The following is a 22,511-nucleotide window of genomic DNA, read 5'->3' as shown; positions in this document are numbered from 1 at the left end:
TGTTCCTGATATGTATTCTTAAATGGAGATTCACATGATTGTTTAGAAATTGCTCAGAGTGTTTTCATGATTCTCATGCTGAAGAAAGTACTTGAATCTGAAAGTTCTATTGAACTTTTCTTGATTCCTCCTCAGGTATTGGGTCATCTAAGGTCTAGCCAATTTTAGAACTATTCCAGGATTGTTCATGTTTTCAGAAATGACAAAGCTTAGAGTTGTAGCATGGTACTGATTTCATGAGTTGTAATTTTGATGTTGTGTTTTAACCTCTTGCTTCCTACAGGTCTCCTTCCCAGCTGTTCTCTTCCTAATTCCCTTTTCCCCGCTTGGACTCTCTTAGACTCTGTGATAAATCTAATCAGAGTATTGGAGCTGTCTTGTGGTGGAAGTGTTGGGAGCGTGCACAAGCCCCGAGGATCTGGTGACTCTGACAGACACACTCTCACCCATAGGGACCCTTAGGGACAACCCCATACCCAGACACCAACTTATACTGGGTGATGACCTTGGGCTCACCTATTAGCCACACCCGGTGCCTCTGGAGTTGGCCCATGACATATGGGATGCTGCTATTCCTCAAGATAAAGGCGTCATGCACAGAGCCAGGAAACTTGGCATTCACATGGGAGATGTACTGGTCCGCCAAACACACCATCTGCACGTTGATAGAGTGATAGTTTTTTCTATTCCTGAACACTTGTTGATTTCTCCGGGGGGGGACAAATGCTACATGTGTACCATCAATGGCACCAATGATGTGGGGGATATGTCCCAGGACATAAAAGTCAGCTTTCACTGTGGCCAAATCTTCCACCTGGGGGAATACGATGTAGCTGCGCATGTGTTTCAGCAGGGCTGACAACACTCTGGTCAACACGTTGGAGAACATTGGCTGAGACATCTCTGGTGCCATGGCCACTGTTGTTTGGAAGGAACCACTTGCCAAGAAATGGAGCACTAACAGGACCTGCACTAGAAGGGGGATACCTGTGGGCTGGCGGATAGCTGACATCAGGTCTGGCTCCAATTGGGCACACAGTTCTTGGATTGTGGCCTGATCAAGTCTGTAGGTTAGGATAATGTGTCTGTCCTCCTTAGTCGCAAGGTCCACCAGGGGTCTGTACACCGGAGGATGTCGCCATCTCATATTCATCCTCAGCGGCAGAAGCCTATGGAGGAAAACGGTGAGCAGAGGGTCACATTCACACATCAATTGAAATAATGATGCATCTTTTACTTTACAGAACCTGTATGTGAATCTGAGAGTCAGTTGCTGTTCCAATGTCTGCTGTGAGGCAGTTAGGTGCAAAGGTCTGTGCCCCACTGAAATGGTGGCTGCCTGACCTGTGAGGAGGGACAAGTACATGAGGTAATTCCGCTGGTGTTGTGCGCCGTTGCGGTAGGTGGTCGACGACCGCTGCGCAACTTTGCATCGGTTATCGTTGGGCCCTATGGGTTCCAGGAGCCAATGGCGATGTATGCCGGCGGTGACGGTCCGCACCGCCGCGGACGTGACCACCATTTTCTATCTCTTCACTCACTTGCTACAGGAGAGGACCTACACTGCAAGTGCTGCTGTGACCTGTGTCTGGAAGCGACAATGGCTCATGTGTCTGGGGAAAGGGCCCCTGCCTTCAGTGCGGAGGAGTTGGAGAAACTGGTGGATGGGGTCGTACCCCAGTACACATTACCCTATGGTCCTCCAGATAATCAGGTGAGTACACTGTGAGCATGATGCATGGGCCATGAATGTATGGATTGCTGTGTGTGTAAGCCACATGTAGGAAGGGGGCTGAGGCATCCTGGCCAGGGTGCTGCATGTATGGTGGTCAATGTATGTGCGTCAGGGGATGGGAGGGATCTAGTGGGCCATGAGTGTGACGGTCTGGATGGTTAACTAATTCCCTTTTCTGCTGTCTTTTCCATGCAGGTCAGCGCCTATCAGAAAAAGGGTATTTGGTGTGCCATCGCCTAGGAGGTGCGGACCCTGGGGGTCTTTGACAGGCGGAGCACCCACTGCCGCAAACGGTGGGAGGACCTGCGCCGCTGGGCAAGGAAGATGGCGGAGGCCCAGCTGGGGCTGGCCTCCCAACGAGGAAGGGGTGCCCGTCGTATCCTGACTCCCCTGATGTTCTGCATCCTGGCGGTGGCCTATGCGGAGTTAGATGGGTGCTTGAAGGCATCACAGCAGCCACAAGGGGGTGAGTATAAATTCAGATTCAAGACTGTGTACCCGTTAAGGTTTACCTTTGTGGGGGATGTGGGCTGTGGATGCCCCTAGGCCAGGGCGAACATGGCAGGATAGGTCCCTTGTTGGGCAGGCTCTGAAGCACTCCACCCCCAATAGTGTTTGTGGGCATCTACTACTGGGCAGGGTCCTGTGGGTTTCAGGAGTGCAGTTAATAGCCTTAGACATTGTACCCCATGGGCTGGTGACTATCTTAGTTACTGGTAGTGCATGGCCTAGTGCATGGGTACTCACAAACATTTTTCCAGGGGCCAAAAAGTTTGGCCTGTGATGTGACCGAGGGCCACATTGATGTCAGCAGGGTTGCGGTCATGGGTTTTGGGCTGAGGGTTGGCGGTAAGGTGGGTGTATGCGAAGCGAAGCATATACATTGAGTGACTGAATTGCGCTATGTGAAACCAAAAAACCTGGGATTAATCCCAGCTTCCTCACTTATCCAAATTGTTTGGTCCTAGGCAATTGATCTAGTTCACTTTCCCTCCCTTTTCTTCACTATCACATATAAGAGAACCTAGAAATATAGGGCTTCATTGTGTGCACTGTATACAACCTTCTCCTATGTTTGATTTACTAAACTATAATGCTGTTCATGTATAAGAAAGACCCACACCACCCACATAGTGCACATAACAACTGACTTGCCTCTTAGTTCACTATTGGCATTGCTGTGAGGGTTGGGGGAAGAATTAATGTTTCTAAATTCATGTTTAAAAACTATAACTTTAAAAAAATACTCTCTCAGTGCACAATCTGGTGTATTGAATTAAAACGGTTCTGCATATTACTAAAAAACACTTTTTGAATTCTGAAAAGATTTTATCATATTTTTTCAGGCCTCAAGATGTCTTTAAAACTTAAGGTGTTCCTAAAGTTAAGCGGTCCAGGACACCATAGTTACTTCTTTCTTTAACTTCAATTAACTTTTAAATAAATATGTGACTGTTTATTTGACAACTTTTTGATGTTAGTGCTGAGTGGAGAAAACAGCAGCCCAGTGCTGCTGTTGACCACGGGCCGCAGGTAAAGGTCAGGAGGGCCACATGCGGCCCCCGGGCCGTACTTTGAGTTTCACTGGCCTAGTGCATAGGGCTTCTCCCTGTGAGTTGTCTATGCCAACGGTAGTGTTGTTGCTGGCACTGACCAAGTGTATCCTCTGTCTCTCCCCCCCCTTTTTGTTTTGTCACCCTGTCCTTGTGTGCATTAGCATCATCTGGCAGAGGAGCAGAGGCACCAGCGACGGAGGGAGCAGCATCCCACATGGGCCTGGAGGCCGAATCCACTGACGGTGAGGGCAACAGTGGGATGAAGGGCGAGGGGAGCACCACGACGGGGACAGGAGGGGACACCACAGACAGCGATTCCTCCTCCGATGGAAGCTTCCTGGTGGTGGCGGACACGTCTGTGCCCACCCCAACAACAGGTACAGCGGCCATCCCCCCTACCAGCACCGCCCTCCCAGCAGCCCCTCAGTGTGTTTCCTGTGCCCGCTCACCCAGGAGGGTGGGCATCTCCTTCACCCCAGGCACCTCAGGCCTTGCCCCAGTCAGCCCTGCTGCCCTCACTGAGGAGGCTATTGACCTCCTGAGATCCCTCACTGCTGGGCAGTCAACCATAATGAATGCCATCCAGGGTGTTGAGAGGCATTTGCAACAAACAAATGCATACCTGGAGGGCATTCACTCTGACGTTGTGGCCCAACAGAGAGCATTTCAGGCTCTGGCCTCCGCACTGATGGCAGCCATTGTCCCTGTCTCTAGCCTCCCTGCTCCAACTTCCTCTACCCAGTCCCAATCACCCCAACCTCAACCTATCCCAAGCACACCTTCAGACCAGCATTCACCCAAATCACCACACAAAAGTGGCTCAGGCAAACACAAGCACCACACTTCATCTCACAGGCACTCACACAAGCACCATCCCCATGCAGACACACCAACATCCATGGCCTCCACTGTGTCCCCCTCCTCCTTCTCGTCCACCTCCCTCCCAGTAGTGACTCCACTCACACCTGCATGCACTACATTCTCATCCACTACCTCCATCACCATCACGTCCATCACAACACACCCCTCTCTGGCAGTCACCACCCCCACATCCGTGCACACGTCCCCTGTGTCCTCTCCCAGTGTGTCTGTGATCCCTCTTCCCAAAGTACACAAAAGCAAGTACCCACCCAACCAACAGCCATCCACCTCACAACAGCATCCAGCCCATGCACCTGCACCCAAACTCAGCAGACAGACACCCCCTACTACTACTCCCTTTTCCTCCACTCCCAAACCCTCTGCCTCTTCCCGCCCCAGTGTCCCTAAGAAGCTTTTCCTGGCCAACTTTGACCTCTTCCCTAACCCTCCCCCACCCGTCCTTCCCCTCGGGCCAGGTTGGCCAGAACCCAGCCCAGCACCCCAGCCACCAAATCATCGTCTGCTGTGGTTCCTGCAGCTATCAAAGGCTCAAACGGGGCACCCGTCAGACCAGCCAGTGTGCCATCCACACCTGCCAAGGCCAAAACCATTCCGCTACCTGGCAAGGTGAAGAGGGGGACAGGATCCAGCAAGGGTAAGGAGCCACAACCATCCAGCAAGGCCACCTCAAAGACTCCAGCTGCCCGACCCAAGGTCAAACCACCATCTGCCAAGGTCAGGAAGGGGCAGAAAACACCAGCCAAGGGACTTCAGCCGTCCGAGGCTGCAGTTGAAGGCCTGGTGGGTACCAGCACATCTGCCAACACCGCCACCTGCACTGCAGCCAGCACCGCCGGCAGCCCCGCCGCTAGCACCACCGCAAGCCCCGTCACCTGCACCGCCACAAGCACCACTACTGTCAGCAGCAGCAGCCCCAGTGGGCAGCCGTCCGAGGCTGCAGGAAAAGGGCTGGAGCCTCCTTCCACCACTGGCAGCACCGGCACCTGCACCATGGCCAGCACTGCCTCCTGCACCGCCGCTAGCACAACCACAGGCCCCGCCGCAAACACCGCCACCTGCACCGCTGACAGTAGCACCACTGGCAGCAGCCCCAGTGGGCAGCCGTCCAAGGCTGCAGGAGTAGGGCTGGAGCCTCCCTCCAACACTGGCAGCACCCCCACCAGCCCCGGCACTACCACCAGTTTGCAGCCGTAGCCGTCGCCGGATGGAGTCTAGCCCTGGCTCCATGGACTATCATGCAACCTGGTCCCTGCAAATCTCGTGCCTCAGACACCCAGGTGAGGGACTGTGAACTGCCACACCCCAAGTGTTGCATCACTGGGCACAAAGCCCCCTTCAGAACCAGTGGAGATATGCATACACTCACCTAATCCTTGGCAGGATGTAGCACACTGGGCACAAGGCCCCTTCCAGAACCAGTGGAAGAAGGTATCCACTCACCCTATCCTTGGCAGGATGAAGCACACTGGGCACAAAGCCCCCTCCAGAACCAGTGGAGATATGCATCCACTCACCCAATCCTTGGTAGGATGAAGCACACTGGGCAGAAAGCCTCCTCTAGAACCAGTGGAGATATGCATCCAGTCACCCAATCCTTGGCAGGATGAAGCACACTGGGCAGAAATTCCCCTCCAGAACCAGTGGATATATGCATCCACTCACCCTATCCTTGGCAGGATGAAGCACACTGGGCAGAAAGCCCGCTCCAGAACCAGTGGAAGAAGGCATCCACTTGAGAGACTGTGGCCTTGCACTCCCCAGGACCAAGCAGTGGGCAGACCACCCACTTAAGAGACTGTGGCTGTGCACTACCCAGGACCATGCAGTGGGCAACCCACCCACTTGAGAGACTGTGGCCTTACACTACCCAGGACATCACTTTGGGGATGGAGCCCCTTCCAGGAGCAGTGGCGTTATACCATCTTCCGGCTGAGGTGCACCCTCTTCACCCTCCCCCTGAGGTGTCTGTGTGTTCTCAACCTGATGCCCCTGCAGTGTTCTCCCAGTACTGAGGCAGGAGTCAAGTGTGGGCTTGGCCTATGAGTTTTGGCCCAGTGGCCCATGGACATTTGTAGTGGACAATGTACCACCTTATGTACATATTGTAAATTTTTGTAAATACTGTTTTTGAAATTCTTACGTATATCTGACTATTTCTAATATATCACTGATTTGACTCTATTCCTTTTGTCCTTGCGTTCTTCCAGGGGGTTATGGAGTATAAATGTAATGGTGATGCATGTGTTTGTGTGTATGGTGTTGTGGGTGAGAGTGGGGGTGGGGGTGTGGTGTGTTGCGTGTTCCCCCCTCCCCTGTCTCCTAGGTGCAGTACTCACCGTGGTCGTCGCCGTTGGAACTCCTGGTAGATGAGGAGGTAGACTGGCATGGGGAGGACTTGCAACTCGGGCTCCATGGCGTCCTGGTTCTTTGTTGAGTGTCGCGAGGTGAGTGGTTTCCCTTCCAAGCTGTGCTTTTGATGGCGTTGGTGTCGCCCTGGAAAAGCTGGCAGATGGGTGCTCTGTGATGGGGTGGGTGGTACATTGACTTCCGCCTGGCTGTTGGCGGTTACCGCCGTGGTGTTTGTTGCTACCGCCCTGGCGGTCAGAGCATCACAGTGGTTGTATGTTTTGGCAGTTTCTGCCGTGGTCGTGATCCCATTTTTTATACCGCCGGCCTGTTGGCGGTATTACCGCCGCTTTAACACCGACCGCCAGGGTTGTAATAAGGGCCTATGTATCTTCCATAAACTAGATTATTCCTATAACTATTACCCGCAACTCCCATCCCAGGGCGTCTTCAAACACAGAAGCACGCCCAAACCTTGAATGTAAAATTCCAACCTATGCTCAACAGCAAGAGCCTTGAGCACCCTGGAGTGGGGAGTGAGGCTGGATGGCCCACACTTTTAACCAATTCGATTTTGCAGAGGCGGCGTGTGTGACACCGGGTCCACAATGGTTAACACTTACATGATACAGCATCCCATCTCGAACATAAAGTATATTTCCTCTACTCATCTCACTGGCAACATGAGGAGGCCAGAAAAATACAATTCTCGTTCAATCAATCAAGACCTTGCTAGATCAATGAGTCTGCTGTTTGCGGGGTGACCTCCGACAGTATTTCAGAGGGGACGTCTCCGGTCGAGACCTCTGATTCTGATTGGCGCCCCCGCTATGCTGTGATGGGAGCAATCCCTTTGCCAGCCAAGTGTGGATGCCGCTGTCAGGGCCTGCTTTTGTTCCATGCGTGCTGAAGTAGGAGCACTGCTTGTTTTGTCCTGGTCAGATTTGCGGAGAGTGTTCTTTCATTGTTTCTTTCTTTGTGGCTGCTGAATGCATACTTGTGGTGAGGACGACGTGAAAGCCTGATATCTGTGCTCTTCCACCCAGTCCCAAGCATCTGTGGGCTTGGTGAAAAAGAAGCTGGTGCCGTTAGTTATGACCTTGAGCCTAGCTGGGAACAGCAGTGAGTTCTTTAGGCCAGCCTGGCACAGCTGTTTCTTGACTCCATTAATGGAGGCTCTCTGCTGCAGGACTGCAGCCGTGTAATCAGGAAACAGATAAATGCAAGCGTTCTCATGCTCTAATAGCGCTGCTACTCGTGCCTTTTGCAGTATTATTTCTTTGTCTCTATAATTCAGAAGATGAATCAACACTGGTCTAAGAGGCTCTCCAGCTTTAGGTGTGCGGGCCGGTACTCTGTGCGCCTATTCCACTAAATATTGCGAGGATAGACAGTCTGCCCCCACTGTTTGAGCCAACCATTCCTCAAAAAAATAAACCGGATCTGAGCCTTCTGCTCCTTCCGTAAATCCTACTATTTTGAGTTTGTTCCACTGAGATCGGCCCTCTGCATCCTCAGCTTGGTGCTCCAGCTCCTGGACACCACCTTTGTGGTGAGGAACTGGACCTGTCCCTCCAGTTTCTTTAGCAGCGGTCGCAAGTCCTTAAGTTCACTCGCCATACTTGTTACGCCAGCGGAAAAATTCTTCTGATCGTCCAGCAATAGGCCAACCTCCACTGTCACAGTATCCACACGGCTGCGCAGATCTTGCCATGTTGCTGCTATGGCTTTCAGGAACTTGTTGAGCTTGTCATTATGAAAGTTGGGCGTTGGGGCCTCCTGGTCATGTTGAGCCTTTGGGGGGGCAACTATAGGTCCCTCTATCTGGCCCTCCATCGAGGGCCAGACCTCCTCTCCTACTCATGGCACCCAAGCAGTGCGCGACCGTGACAGGGGGGGACACAGATGGTAGCCTCCTGTCCGGAAATTAACCCCCTTCTCCCAGTCAATGAAACCAGGTAGATGGCCAGGGCAGTTAACTTCAAAACAATGGGGCTCACAGAGGCAGTGAAGCGAAGCTCTGCACTGCAGACCAGCAGCCAGCAAAGCAGTGGTGGCGGTCAACCATTCACACCCCACAACGCTGTGGTAGGAGTAGTCCATGAATGAAGGAGAGCTATGCAGACTGTCTGTCAGTAAGTCTTCAACAAATGAGGCCCACCTACTCAGTTAAGCCTCACTAAGCACAGATGCTAAGGGTATCTGGGTCAGACCACATAGGCGTAGCCAGCATCTTACTCCACATCAGCACACCAGCTAACCATTCACCACCTCCTTCCATAGTCCTTGAATCGCCTGTTCCATAGTAGCGCCATCCAGCAACTGAATCGGTTAGGCCCCAAGGAGGCCTTCCTGCGCATGTCATCGTCTTCGTGGAGCAGGCACACTCACTGACGCCAGCTGGGCCGCACTCCACCTCTCAGACCAGGCGATGGTTCAGGGCTGGGCTCCCCTTGTAGTCGGAGCCCGTCTAGCACTGATGTCTGCTCCGTTCAGGGCCCAGCCGCCACCACCCCTCCGCCAGCTACCTGTCAGTCTGTGCTTCAGCCTACACAACAGCAGCACCAACCTCAAGTCCCCCAGTTATAGGGGGAGGGAAGAACAGCTGTACTGCTTCTCGCAATTCCCTCCAGCTGCTTACCTGCTGCCGCGTTTCAGCTTTGGACCCACTTTCCTTCGCGGGCTGCTCCTCCTCGATCAGCCTCTCAGGCCCCCAGGCATAGGTGTGAAGGTAAAGGACCGCATCTCCTCACACGGTGTCCTCTACCGCCGCACTTCAGCCTGGGGGGGGGCACCCTAAGCTTAGGGCCAGTCCCCACTTCCTGCCTTGTGGCCCCCAGGCATAGGGGAGAAGTGAGAGGGCCACATGATGTTCCATGGCACAGCCTCCTCATGTTTCAGCCACAGGGAGGAGAGGGGCTCACCATCAGCCACGGGCCATCTCCGTACTCTCCACCACATGGCCCACAGGCATGGGGAAGAAGGGAGAGGAGTTGCGTCTCCTTCACCGGCGTCCTCTACTGCCGCGTATCAGCCTCCTTTAGTTCCTTTGACCCCGCTGTGGGACGCTCCCTTGCATTCTGTTCTGTGGCTCCCAAGTATGGGGGGAGCAGGGAGAGTAGCCGCACTTCCTCTCATGGCATCTCCCGCCTCCGTGGCTCAGCCCCTGGCCGTAGAGAGGCCACCTTCGACCGCGGACCACTCCAATCTGTTTATGCCTCACAGTGGGAAGCCCTCCGTGTCATAGCTGGGGGGGGCTACCCGGCCACAAAGCGGTCTCCAGTACCCCCCCAGTTCAGGCCACCCGTACAGCCATCCGATGCGTGCCACCGGTCGAGATGGCCGTGCACGATGATGAATCATGGGCCGGGTGGCAGGATCTTCTTCAATCCCCGCCTGCCATCTTGCGGCACCAAGCAACACCCCCCCAGATCTGTGAGCCTTAGCGTGGTCTTCCCCCAAGCATTTTTCCTGTTTGCCTCACTTTTTTCTGATTTCTATTTGTTGGCCTTAGGACCGGGCATTTTGCCACTGTTGACCAGAGCTAAAGGGCATTTTCTCCCTCCCCTAAACATTGTTTGGTTGGTACATCCACAATTGGCATATTTAATTTACATATGAGTCCCTGGTAAAGTGTACTACATATGCCCAGGGCATGTAAATTAAATATGACTAGTGGGACTGCAGCACTGCTTGTGCTACCCTCTCAAGTAGCCCATAAACATGTTTCAGGACTGCAATTCAAGTTGCACTGCCATTCTATTTTGCATTTAAAATGCCAAGCCTTAAGCTCCCCTTTTATTACATATAAGCCACCCCAAGGGTAGGCCTTAGGTAGCCCATGGTGGAGGGCGCCATGTAATTAAAAGGCAGGACATATACTTTTAAGTTTTACATGTCCTTTTAGTAAAAACCTCCCAAATTAGTTTTTCACTACAGTGAGGCCCACTCCTCTCATAGGTTCACACTGAGGATTCCTTATTACATTTAATAAGCTGTACTTCCTAATTGAGAAGGAGTAGATATATCATGTTTAGAACCTATGGAATTGCAATAGTAAATCCTCTTTAATGGTAAAGTCAAGTTTATTGTTACGGTTTTGAAAATACCACTTCTAGAAAGTTGACATTTTCCTGCTCTTAGCCCTGTGTGCCTGCAGCCGGCCTCCAATAAACGTCTGGGCTGGGTGACAATTGGATTTTGTGCATTCCCTCCAGAAAGCCACACACAGAGGGAGCTAAGGTGTGACTTGATGTGCCATCCTGGGCAGAATATGCTGGGTACAGCCTCACACTTACACCTGAATAGGCATGTTCTGCTACAACACAAAAGGCAGTGCTAACCCCCTGTAGTGAGTCTGGAGCCAGGGGAGGAAGAAAGGACCTCTGTGCACTTCAAAGATACTTCTTGGAAGTCACCCCCACTTTAAAGGCACAAATGGGTACATGTACTGGACCCATGACCCTACCAAATTGCTGATACTTAAAGCAGATGTGATCAATGCTACAGACAAATAGATTGATTTCACTGAAAGCAAATAGGGCCAGATGTACATAAACATTTTCAGGTCGCAAACGGCACAATTTGCAGAACTGGGCAGTTTGCGACTGAAAAAATGCCTTTTTCTATATACCAAAATTATTTTGCGATTAGGTTTTAGGAAAGGGCGTGTCAAGGGTGTACCTTCATAATAGCGACTCGCAGGGGGATGTATGAATGTTTTGCGACAGGAATGCGGTCACAAAACATTTGCAGTTTGCCGGTAACCCATTCGCAAATGGTAAAGGGGCCGGAAGGGAACCCTTCCCTTTTGTGAATATGGGTGCAAAATTTTTTAAGAGCAGGCAGTGTTTGCACGGACCACTAACTGCTCTTAAAAACTGAAAAGAAAACTTCAGTTTACTTTTTGAAACGCATATTGTTTTCCTTTATGGAATATTGGCTGCATTAAAAGAAATGCTTTATTTAAAAAGCAATCACAGACATGGTGGTCGGTGCGATTTCCTAATAGCGATTCGCTAAAGTTCACTATTTGGGAAATGCAAACCTACAATGTCATACATCTGGTCCTTAATGGATTACCTCTCATGTCTGTGCAAAAACTAGACTAATTCAAGGATAAATAAAATAATCTTTTTGCTTGCTCACCAATGTAAACAGTGACTTAAAATGAGATACAGGCAGAAACTCAAGAGTCTCCTTTTGGAGTCATGTATACCAGAATATTGATGAGGCACAGGTTTTAACAAGGAAAGAAGTGTTATAAGCTAGACATAAAAAAGCATGGCTGGTAGATACCAAGCAAACTATTTCTAACAAATTGCATGACGGGAATAACCCCTCATGAATGCTTTCAAGCCTGGAAAAGGATTTCTCCCAGAAAGGCAGCTATAACACATGCTTAAGAATAGCAAAATGGAAAAAAGTACAAAGGCTATCCAAGATAGGCATACTATAGCAAGACCGTTGTAAAATTGATGAGCAGATGTGGTCTAAGAACAGAAGGCCATTAGTGTCAAAGCCTGAATTCAACAGGGAGTACTAAACTTTAACATTTAAAGATAACCTGTTCGGTTGCCTACACTCATTGGTTTCACAGAGATAAGGAAGCTTTGATCCACATTGACCTTGAATTGGTTACATAAACACCCACACATGACAGTCTCTCACATAGGTATAGTTTACTGCTTAGTGTCTACAAGTTAGGAAGTTATGTTCTCATTTCAAATTCAGCTGGACTCTCAGTGTGGTAATATGCCACCTGGAAATCATGATTTGGTGAGGGCTGATAATTTCTCAAGGTGCTATTACCACTATATTCTGAGATCTCCCATAAGGAATCATCACGGAAATCTGTTTCTGCACCTATCTCTGCAAGCAATTAATACATGCTAAAGAGCATTTTGCATGGTTTTACTTTGCACATATATACTAGAATAGAATACCCAAAGGGTGTAGTAATACCAAGCGTACAATTACAGCAACTCGCAGAATTCAGACTTGGTAATTCCCCTTTAATGTCAAATCTGGAATTCTGAGAAATTATGAATGAAGGTTTTTCAATAATGCAACTAGATATTTCAAAGGCTTTTCCAAACAGGGCTCAGGAGTCGTCTCAACGACAGATGAGAGAAATGTTAACCAGAAGGTGGTTTTCAGCTCTAAGGCAGATTGATACAAAGTTATATGTGAGTCTTGAATGGGATGCCCATAAAGGGCAAACTGTGTGAAAGATCTACACATAAATTACATAAAAAACCTTGCAGCTCATTTGCCTCCAAAAACTGGTGAGGAAGAGTGCCTCTACATTTCAACACATGAAGACATTTCATGTTTCAAAATATGGAGTTATATTTGACCATAACTTTTCAGCATTACTGACTGCTGGTTTTTAGAGAGTGGAATATTCTGTGCTATTCTGTATGGCTTCAGCTCTGGGTACTTTGAGCAAACCCATTTATACTGTGGGAAGTTTGAGTGTTTTATCACTCTTTCCTTCATGTTCAGTGTGTGATTACAATTGTATACCACTGGTCATAGGGTTTAAGATAAACTGAGAACAAGTTTTACCTAGGCGGAGGCAAACTCCTGATCTAGGCACAACTATTATACATTTATATTCAATGTTTATAATTTAGTTGAGTAAATCTGTATTGTTGACATGAAACTCATGATTTCATCCTATAACTTTTGCCTTCGATTTATTTTTCATTAGAGACTATGAACACAAACACCACATGGTCAATTGTTCACAACTAAGACAGTAAACATCTATACAATTCAATGTACAAATTGAAGAATGTGGCTTGCGCTCACAGTCATAACACTCTGTGCTCACACCTATAAAAATCTATGTAATAAGATCATTCTAATAAAATTTTAAAAATAGGGCAGCAATTATAAAAACAAAGAAGTATATATGAGTGCTGAGGAATATGTCCCAAGGCAGAATCAAAAAACAGGATCCAAGGAGATCTGAACTGGAAATGAGACAATAAGCACAACTCCAAGAGTCAGACTTTCACAACACCACCTGAAAAGGTCAAAGAACTAAGCAACCAAGAAAGCAAGGGGCAGGTGCCTTTCTGTTCTGGGCCCCATCTTATGGAACTCTCCCCCTTCTTTAATCAGGTCGGAACCTAACTTAATGAATTTCAGGAAGCTTTTTGAACACCTGACTATCTATGCACAATTTTGAGTAGCCTCAGCCCTCTCTCCTCACCCTCCTGGTTGTCCCAGCCCTACCCCTAGGTGTAATAATGTTAACAAAACATTACATAATAACATTACAGTACATGATAACATTACATAATAAGGTAACACAACACCACAAGACATAACACAATAAAACATAACAGCACAACACAACAACACACACTACCGAAACAACACATAAAAACACAATACACAACACAATAAAGCATAAAACAACACACAACACAACAACACAATCCAACACAACATAACATAACCTTAACTTTACCTTAACATGATGTAGAAGTTACCTTGGAAACAAGCATTCAGACAGTCATGGATGGTGAGAAACAACTACACACTTCAGGCCTAACAACTAGCTTACACAAGTACAGAATATTTTTTAAACACATGATGAATATATCCAAACATCAACTAACTCCATCAGAGGGACAGGTGTAAGACAGAAGTACATCTTTATATCTACCTACAACTCCTCAACACTAGAACTGGCGATTAGTTTTCAAATTTATGAGTCACCTGAGACTGAATTTTTTTTAGCATTATGGAACAGACTTCACAGTTAATGCAGCCTGTAAACTTTGAGTTCAGTTCAAGAAAAAGTTAAAATGTATGCCACCCACAAATCACAAAACTCAATGATGCTTTTAAAACTAGGTGTTGTATGATGCACCAAAATGTATGTTTACTGGAACTCCCAAAAAATATAAATGAGCAGCGAGGAAGACAAATTCAAAATGAATTTACTAATGGTCCAAATATAGTCATATTGCTAAGCACAAAGATGGAACCATTGTCCTTATGGCGAAAGACTTCACATACAGAAATGGAAAGAATGAATGGAGGCAACAACACGTTGACAAAATAAACAAGCATCTGTAATGCAATGGGTCTCGCATTTGCTCAGGTTAGAGCCATTAGCGCTGTAAATACCTAACTGGACTTTTCTAGCCACATAAATGAATAATGAAGTGTAAAACATTAGTTGACATTATCGAGCCGATTCAAAGCGACATGGCTGCCATGAGCACGAAGTAGGGACACAAAATGAAAAGGTAGTTTGCTCACAGTCGAACGGATTGGCAATACTGCAATTATCCATGTAACAGGGTCAGTCTGCAAGGCAGTAACAAAACCGCGCCAAGGCGGGACAAACAAAAAGCATTTACCAATGATAACAAGTGATTTTTGAAAGGAAAGCCCACAAACAAGCAAAAATGTTGGACGTGAGGTGGGCGTGGTTAAAAGCCCACAATTCTTACAGCAGGTTAAAGCATTTGCGTGCTCGACCTAAAAAGGTGGGTTGTGCCCCTGCAGCTGAGAAGCCAAATATGAGCTTTTATACGATGAACGTATGGACCATAAAAGGGTATACATATATATATATATATATATATATATATATATATATATATATATATATATATATATATATACTGAAAAAACAGTTAGAGGTTTCTCAATCAATGCATAGTCAAAATACCAGCAGTGACTAGTAGCAAAAAATGAACAGGAAACATGGGGAAAAAAACAATCTTGTACTCTAAAAGAGTAGACAGTCTTTCAAAGATCTGGCCTGTGAGATGTTGCTGGCCAGATACCTGTCACACAAATACGTTCAAACAAGACTATTATTCAGATGAGAGTCCAGGATGGGACCTGAACTCCATCCATGGCACAACAGCTTGTTTGTTGCCTAACAGTCACAAATAAGTCATCAAGTCAACAAAGATCTCACCTCTTACATTTCAAAGTACTATCAGCTGACAAACATGAAAGATTTTCATTTGAATTTTTCCACTCAATGAAGGAGACATTTTTACAGACTTTTTTTCCTTAAAGATTGTTTGAGACTTGCATCAATGGTTTTCAAGCACTAAGGTGCAAATCTCAAACACTAATTCCTTATATAATCATCCAGCGTGTCAGCTGTAGCGCCAAGGGGTAGTTGATCAGGTCCACAGGACTGGCCCTCTCTTAGGAGAGAGAAACGTGCCTGCGTCCCTCAAGAAAGGATGCCACTCATGCATTTACCTAACCTTGCCACACGTTTGCAATCAAGAGGCACTCATAAGTAGGAATATTGTACCTAAACAAACATAACTACCAACACTGAGACAGTACTCTCACAAGCAGTCAAGAGTAACTATTCCCTTGAGAATGAAAAAGGGACACTGTTTCCCATAGCCAGTGTAGAACTAAAGCTCTGTAGGCAATATGAAGTGGTATGAACTATAAAGATATGGTGTCAGAAAAAGAGGTTTGATCTTAAGAAGGTGAGGGAAGTCTGGAAATTCAAAGGAATGAGTCCTGAAAGTTTTAAGTAGTGATCAAAAGCGGCACATGATAGGCTTCAAGCGAGAGGAAGTGTGAGCACTGGCAGCAGGGAGCCTAGCAAAGCTACATGTAAAGGGGTCAGACAGGACTATTTAAACCATTCAAAAATAAACCAGCGAGGAAAAGCACAAAATGCAGGTCATTGAGGAAGTTATTTTGACGGGCATGTGATGACAGAGAGTTAAAATCGACACTAAATAAAGGCAGTACAACGGGTCTCTTGTTTGCTCGAGTTAGAGCTATTCGCGTTTTAAACTCCTAACCAGACCTTTCTTCCCACGTAAACTGAAAAGTAAAACAGTTTCACATAAGCGAGCCAAGGGCTACCATGAAGCGTGACGGAGACACACCAAAGGAAACAGAAGTTCACTTGCAGTGAAACCTATCAGCAAACGTGCAATTAGATATGTAATCGGCAAAAGTGCAATAAGCCATGTAACCAGCAAAAGTGCAATTAGCCATGTATCAGGGTAGATGTCATGCAAAGAGCTCGACTACTGCCCAGTGAGATCGCGCTGCCTGTGAAATAAGGAGAAAAAGTAGTCCAGAAACCATACAGAAAATATGGAGCCTTGTATGTTCTCAGTACTTGGCGGGTGCGCTCGGGGAGGGTTAAACACCAGAAAAGGCATGACGTATGCATGCCTTTCCCTAATGAAATGAAGCAAATTTTACAAGGCAAGCCCACATACCAACCAAACCGATGTGTGTGGTTTAAAGCCCATAGAAAGATTTCACCAGGGACAGAGTGCTTTACACTCAACCCTAAAAATAAAGAACCTTGGTCTTGAACACTGTACAAAATCTTGCATATGGCTTGGAATCTAAAAATCACAATGATTTTCACTTGCCAGCTATCCATGAATGCCTCACATATCTTTTACCTAAAGTGCACAATAACTTAGTCAAATCCACCTGTGAGACCCATTATATCCACACTGTGGATTTCATGCATGAACCTCTAGAAAAATGTCTTTTACATGAAAATATTTTCAAAGCAATGCCTTCTTTTATAAAGGACACAGGTGATTTTCTGAGGAAACTGGAACTAAACCCTGCCCCCGTCAGAGGAACACATATTATGCCCAATCTATGTAAATTAGTTACAACGTGTCAAGTTCTCACAATAATGGTCTGAATACCATAAAATAGATGGTATTAATCAATCATTTACAAGGTGCTAATCGAACTTTCATTACGATTTGCTACACTACTCACTACAGTACAACTTTCACAAATAATGATACATTTTTTCTCCATCTCACAGGCACTTCTATAGGCTTTGGAGAAGTTTCATAATTTTATGCAGAAATGTTAAAGAAACAACATAATAAACAACATTGAGTGACAAACGTAATTAAGCCTTAAGATGCAACTTATAGATGGTATCCTTTTAATATGGCATGATAGTGAGGCAGCCTTACTAAAAACCACAGAATAGCTCAACATAGCTTGGCACAAAAGTGAAGGAAACAAACTATAGAATTTCTGGATCTAAGAATTGCCAACAAAGGCAAAACATGACAGACAAACCTTTACACCAAAAGCACAAACAGAAATAACATGCTACATTTTAAATCATTCCATATTTGGTCTCTAAGGCTCAATCTATCATTTTCCTAACTAATTTGAGAAAATGTGTTGAGTATTCAGCCATGAGTATGGGGCTATGGAGAACCAAAAGATATACAACAAATTCATGAAGAAAGTGTATGCACCAAGAATATAGAAGAACTGATGAAAAATAACAAATCCTCTAAGGGAACAAGTCGAAGAAAACACAGACCAACCAGTCATGTTCACAAAGGTCTCACGACAATAAAAAAAAATCTGAATGATCATAATGATACACTGGAAAATAGTGAAATAGTGAAACCTATACACAGGCAAACACCAGAAGTCATAATAACCAGCCATTAATAACGCACAAAATTAAAAAAAGAATAGATTAAGCTTTAAAAAATCAGAGGAGCATACCAATGTTTGTACTATGGGCCCTGCAATAGTATAATTAAAGATCCAGAAGATCATCAGTCAAGTGTTGGAAAAAATCAAACTTAAAGCCAATGCCACCTGCGTTTCCCCTTACTGGGTGTGCACACCTAAATGCCCATGCAACATGAGGTATGTTGGGAAAACTGAAATAAAATAAAAACACAACTGACTAAACACACATCAGCCTAAAAACCTGTAATCAGAAATCAGGAGAAGTTTTATATTTTGAAGAGAAGATCAGAACATCAATCAACTATGATTTCAAGTATTAGAAACAATAACCATGATGCCATTTGGAGGCAACAGCAACAAACGATTATTAACAAGGAAATGTTTTGGTTAAAGTGTTTGGCAACTATGCAGCTAAGTAGATTAAATGATGTATGGGAACTAAAGCCATTATGTATCAACACATTTCCCCATAGACACAGAATGGGTAAAAACCCTTTGATATGAGGCCCAAAGTTGCTAAATATAAGAAAAGGCAATTATGGACTCAAACAAGGGAGGTGTCTAGGAAATTACCTTTCTCCAAGGCACTACAGATGCATGATGAATAAACATTGAATAAGCTGCTTCATGACAAGTCCAGAATATTTATGTTTGAGCAACTACACAGGAGTGCATAAACCATGGTCTGACCATCCCTGAAATGTACCTGCAATGGTAAATTTCTTCTCATCCAAGTAACTATGTTCCGGCCATTTATTTGTCGCACATATGTTTCTTGGCACTGTACACAATAACAACATAGGCTAAAACTAAAAACAAATCATTATGGTTCACAGAAACTGATGCCCTGTGGATCACACTATTCATAAATTTATATGAAACACCCCCCTAGCTCACTTAAAATAATATGTATACAAACTTAAAAGTCCACTAAGGAAGGAGAACAACTGTTTTTTAAAACAAATCTATTTCTGGACTCTTGGTGAGCTCTTGTTTTTTGATATTACAACATTCCAATAAACTACCAATAAACCATCACCATGGTGGGCCTAAAAATACTATTCATACAGATGTAAGAGAGCATAACTGAATGATCATAACGTTTAAAACTAGTTCATGTCCGGACTCAATGGCAATACTCATTTTTAACAACCAACATAGTGCTGACTCAAAGGCAACAGCCCTCACAGACTCTCCAGTGCAGGACTGACATTACATCATCATGAATCAGGGATTAAATGCAGAACTACAGTTAGATGGTTCATTGGGGGTTGTGCTTTCTCTTCCTATTACAGTACTATTATTCCACGGAGTACCCACAATTGTACACGTATGTAACTAATTATGTTCATCCATGTATCTTGTATAGTGTGCCACTGTCAAGCATGATAGGATAATGGAACTCACATTGCAAATGTTTCTGGTCAAAACAAGCCAAATAGGCAGACTTTCCTGACCATGTGCACCTTCTGAGGGCTTTACAATTAAATTACTTTACATAGTATACAATACACCATTACTAGTTTTCTGAAGTTGGAGGTCAACTAATAGTAGATACTTTCCTGCCGGTTTTAAACAGCATGAGGGACTGTGCGTTTTCTTTATTTACATCCATATGTCAAATTAAATCAGATGGCTATGCATTCCCATGGTGTTAGTAAAGACTTACAGAGAAAGAAGAACTCAGATTCTCCTTCTGTATAACTACCATGAGATCAGTCTGAATGTACGTTTTGAAATTCCCAGGAGTCCTTGGAGTTTTCAAAATCATCCACAGCTCATTTAAAGCCACTCGTCGGAGTCTTGTGCCTTGGGTCTTAGTCATCATCATAAGTGAGTGTGGGATATGTGGGTCTCACCAGAACATACACAGCACTAATCAGCACATTTCTGGCTTCATCAATAAGGTGATTTTCTCTAGCAGTTGTCAGCAGGAATTTGGTGTAACAGGTCACCTTTTCTGCTATTCACCATTCTTCTGTGCAATAGCAATAACAGTAAGTTTTTTCTTGGTCTGATCGAGAAAATAGAACTTGGTCCTGAAGCAGATCATAGTCACAGCACCACTGTGCATGATGTTCAGAAGGATACCAGATGTGGAAACATTTCAACAGATCATATAACAAAGTAGCAGAATGATTATAAGTTACCAGTCACACAAAAATAATATAATATATATCTTCACCCCCGGTTTGGCCAGGGTCATAAACATTGTGTGGAGCAGATTACCTGACATGCAAGGTAGGGTGCTTTAGGTGGGAAGAAAGTTAGCACCAACTGTTGTTCAGTGCCCAATTTGGGAGAGGTACAGGTCAAAAGCTGCCTAATATTTGAAAGACATTTTACAAGAGAGAAACTGGTTTAAAGTTTACTATTCAAGTCATTTTATTTTCAGTTCATCAATCACAACTTGACAACGGTTATAAATGGGCATACAATGTGCAAGTGTGAGTATTTGGTTTTACACAGATAAAGAAATAAACCAGCCAGTAATAGCTCATATTGACATTCTGGTCAAAGATGATTTGTAATGTTATCTTCCAAAATTAAACAGGGTGATGAGGTAGACAGAGAGTAAGCTATATATTTCTGGTACATTTAGGATGTACATCGCCTGTATAAAGTTTATTTTAGCATGAGGATCACAAACCTAAAAGGAACCTTGAAATCATAACTTGTTTGGCTCATTGTTGTGGTTCTGAGAAGGAGGTGCAATGTTCATTTGTACATGTTCACGTCAGCCCATGTTGAGAGCCTGTTATTAAATAGGACTGAAGAAAAGGCAGTCAAAGACGTGGTTGATGGTGGCATCTCTACATGGCAGCTATGTTCTAATCTTTCTTGTATATCATGTTATTTGTTCAGTTTTCCAAAGAATGAGATTTACAAAGATGTGCACATACTGAGAGCCTCAATGTATTTTGTCCTTCATATTGATTTGACTGTCTTGTAGCCTTGGTTGCATGTATCCCTTTTAAATTGAAAGTTATGAATAATTCAGAGAAAACCTAATTTTCTCTAAAGCTATAAATGCTGAAGATATAGACCATTCTCTTAAAGAGCACAACTGGCTGATGACCTTCGCTAGGTCCTTGTGTCTGTTAAACTTATTTAATTTCAGTCAGAGTGACAACACTTCAAGGAGACGTTTACCTATGCCACCAGAAACGGAACCTTCTGTGGAGGTTATCTATGCCATCATATGATACAGCACATAAAGCAGAAATAAAAATGCTTTGACCAGTAGGAAACCACAAAATAATCAATATCCACATTCCTTGGTTTGCATGGTAAATATGTTGCACACCTCTGGGGATCGAAAGAGGCCCTTAGCATGATTCTACCCCTGCCAAAAAGGACTATAATTGCCTCTGCAAATTGGCAATATGACAGGAAAGTGATACCATTATTACTGGAGTTATTTAAAGGAACTAATTACACAAAATGTAAGATAGCAACCTACTAATTCAACAACTAATCACAAACCTGGAGGATAACAGTGGTGGCAGTAGGTATATAAGCAGGAAACATCCAGCTTAAGATCAGTACAGAGGCAAAGTTGGCAAAGCTACTCTTCCTTACGGGTAAGTCCAGCTTTCCTCAGACTCATTCTCAGAATTTAATATCATTTCTAAAACACTAGACCATGGTTTCCAGTTTGCTGCTCATTGGTTTGGAATGGAGATTTAATGTCCTCCTGCATGCCTTGTGGATAGGTGGGTAGAATGGAACACCACTTAAGTTTACAGCTGATCTCATGACTGTGTGTTTGTGGTTGAGCAGTCTGTCTTTTTTATTTGTAAGGGTGTCAGATCTCAAAATGGGACATGTGTGTGCCGAAAACAGTATCTTTTATGGTGGCAATGTGGTCTGTAATTGTTTTCCCACTTAGTGCTCTCTAGCTTTTCTTGGATTTGGGTGAACACCCAACTGTTATGTGTAAAACAGAGCTCACATATGATCTAATACTTTAATCATTGGAATATGGGTACCTTGACAGTCCCCAGCTCTTCCTGAGGTTTGGTAGAGACCAACTGTTGACTTGTTCGCAATACCTTTTGGCCTCCCCAAAACAAATACATTTGATTATGTCTTAAAAGGCAATGGGTAAAAAACACAAGATCAGCTATTTAGTCCATTAGCACCTGCTAACAAAACTGTAGAGTTACTTTTCACTGTTCAAAAGAGCAAGGCTTGTCAGAAAACGTTGCAATGGACTAAACAACATTTTCTGCTCAACAACACTTTGTTAATTACTTATATTGTCCACACTAACTCACTGATATGCAATTGCTAAAGATACGAAAATCAAGGTATTTTCTCATGTGTAGCCATCATTGGTCAGTGTGATATGATTTCCAAAAACAAGCAAAATCAAGACAGAAGAAATGTAATGGCATTTGTGATGGCATCTCTAATCGCACTGCTTTGTCTTGTTTCATTACATAGTCTCACCTCTAAGGCAATTCAGTCCCCAGCCAGAATTTTAAAAA

The 22,511-nt window shown here is 45.1% G+C and overlaps 1 pseudogene; it reads left to right on the top strand.

Moving 5' to 3' along the window:
• Window positions 1-22,511, top strand: part of LOC138301609 (acidic mammalian chitinase-like) — a 63,406-nt pseudogene that overhangs the window by 17,788 nt on the left and 23,107 nt on the right.

The sequence above is a fragment of the Pleurodeles waltl genome, chromosome 6 (assembly GCF_031143425.1).
Source record: "Pleurodeles waltl isolate 20211129_DDA chromosome 6, aPleWal1.hap1.20221129, whole genome shotgun sequence".
In the NCBI taxonomy this organism is placed as follows: Eukaryota; Metazoa; Chordata; class Amphibia; order Caudata; family Salamandridae; genus Pleurodeles; species Pleurodeles waltl.
The sequence above is the reverse complement of the archived record's forward strand: the minus strand, read 5'-3'. Positions and strand labels throughout refer to the sequence as shown.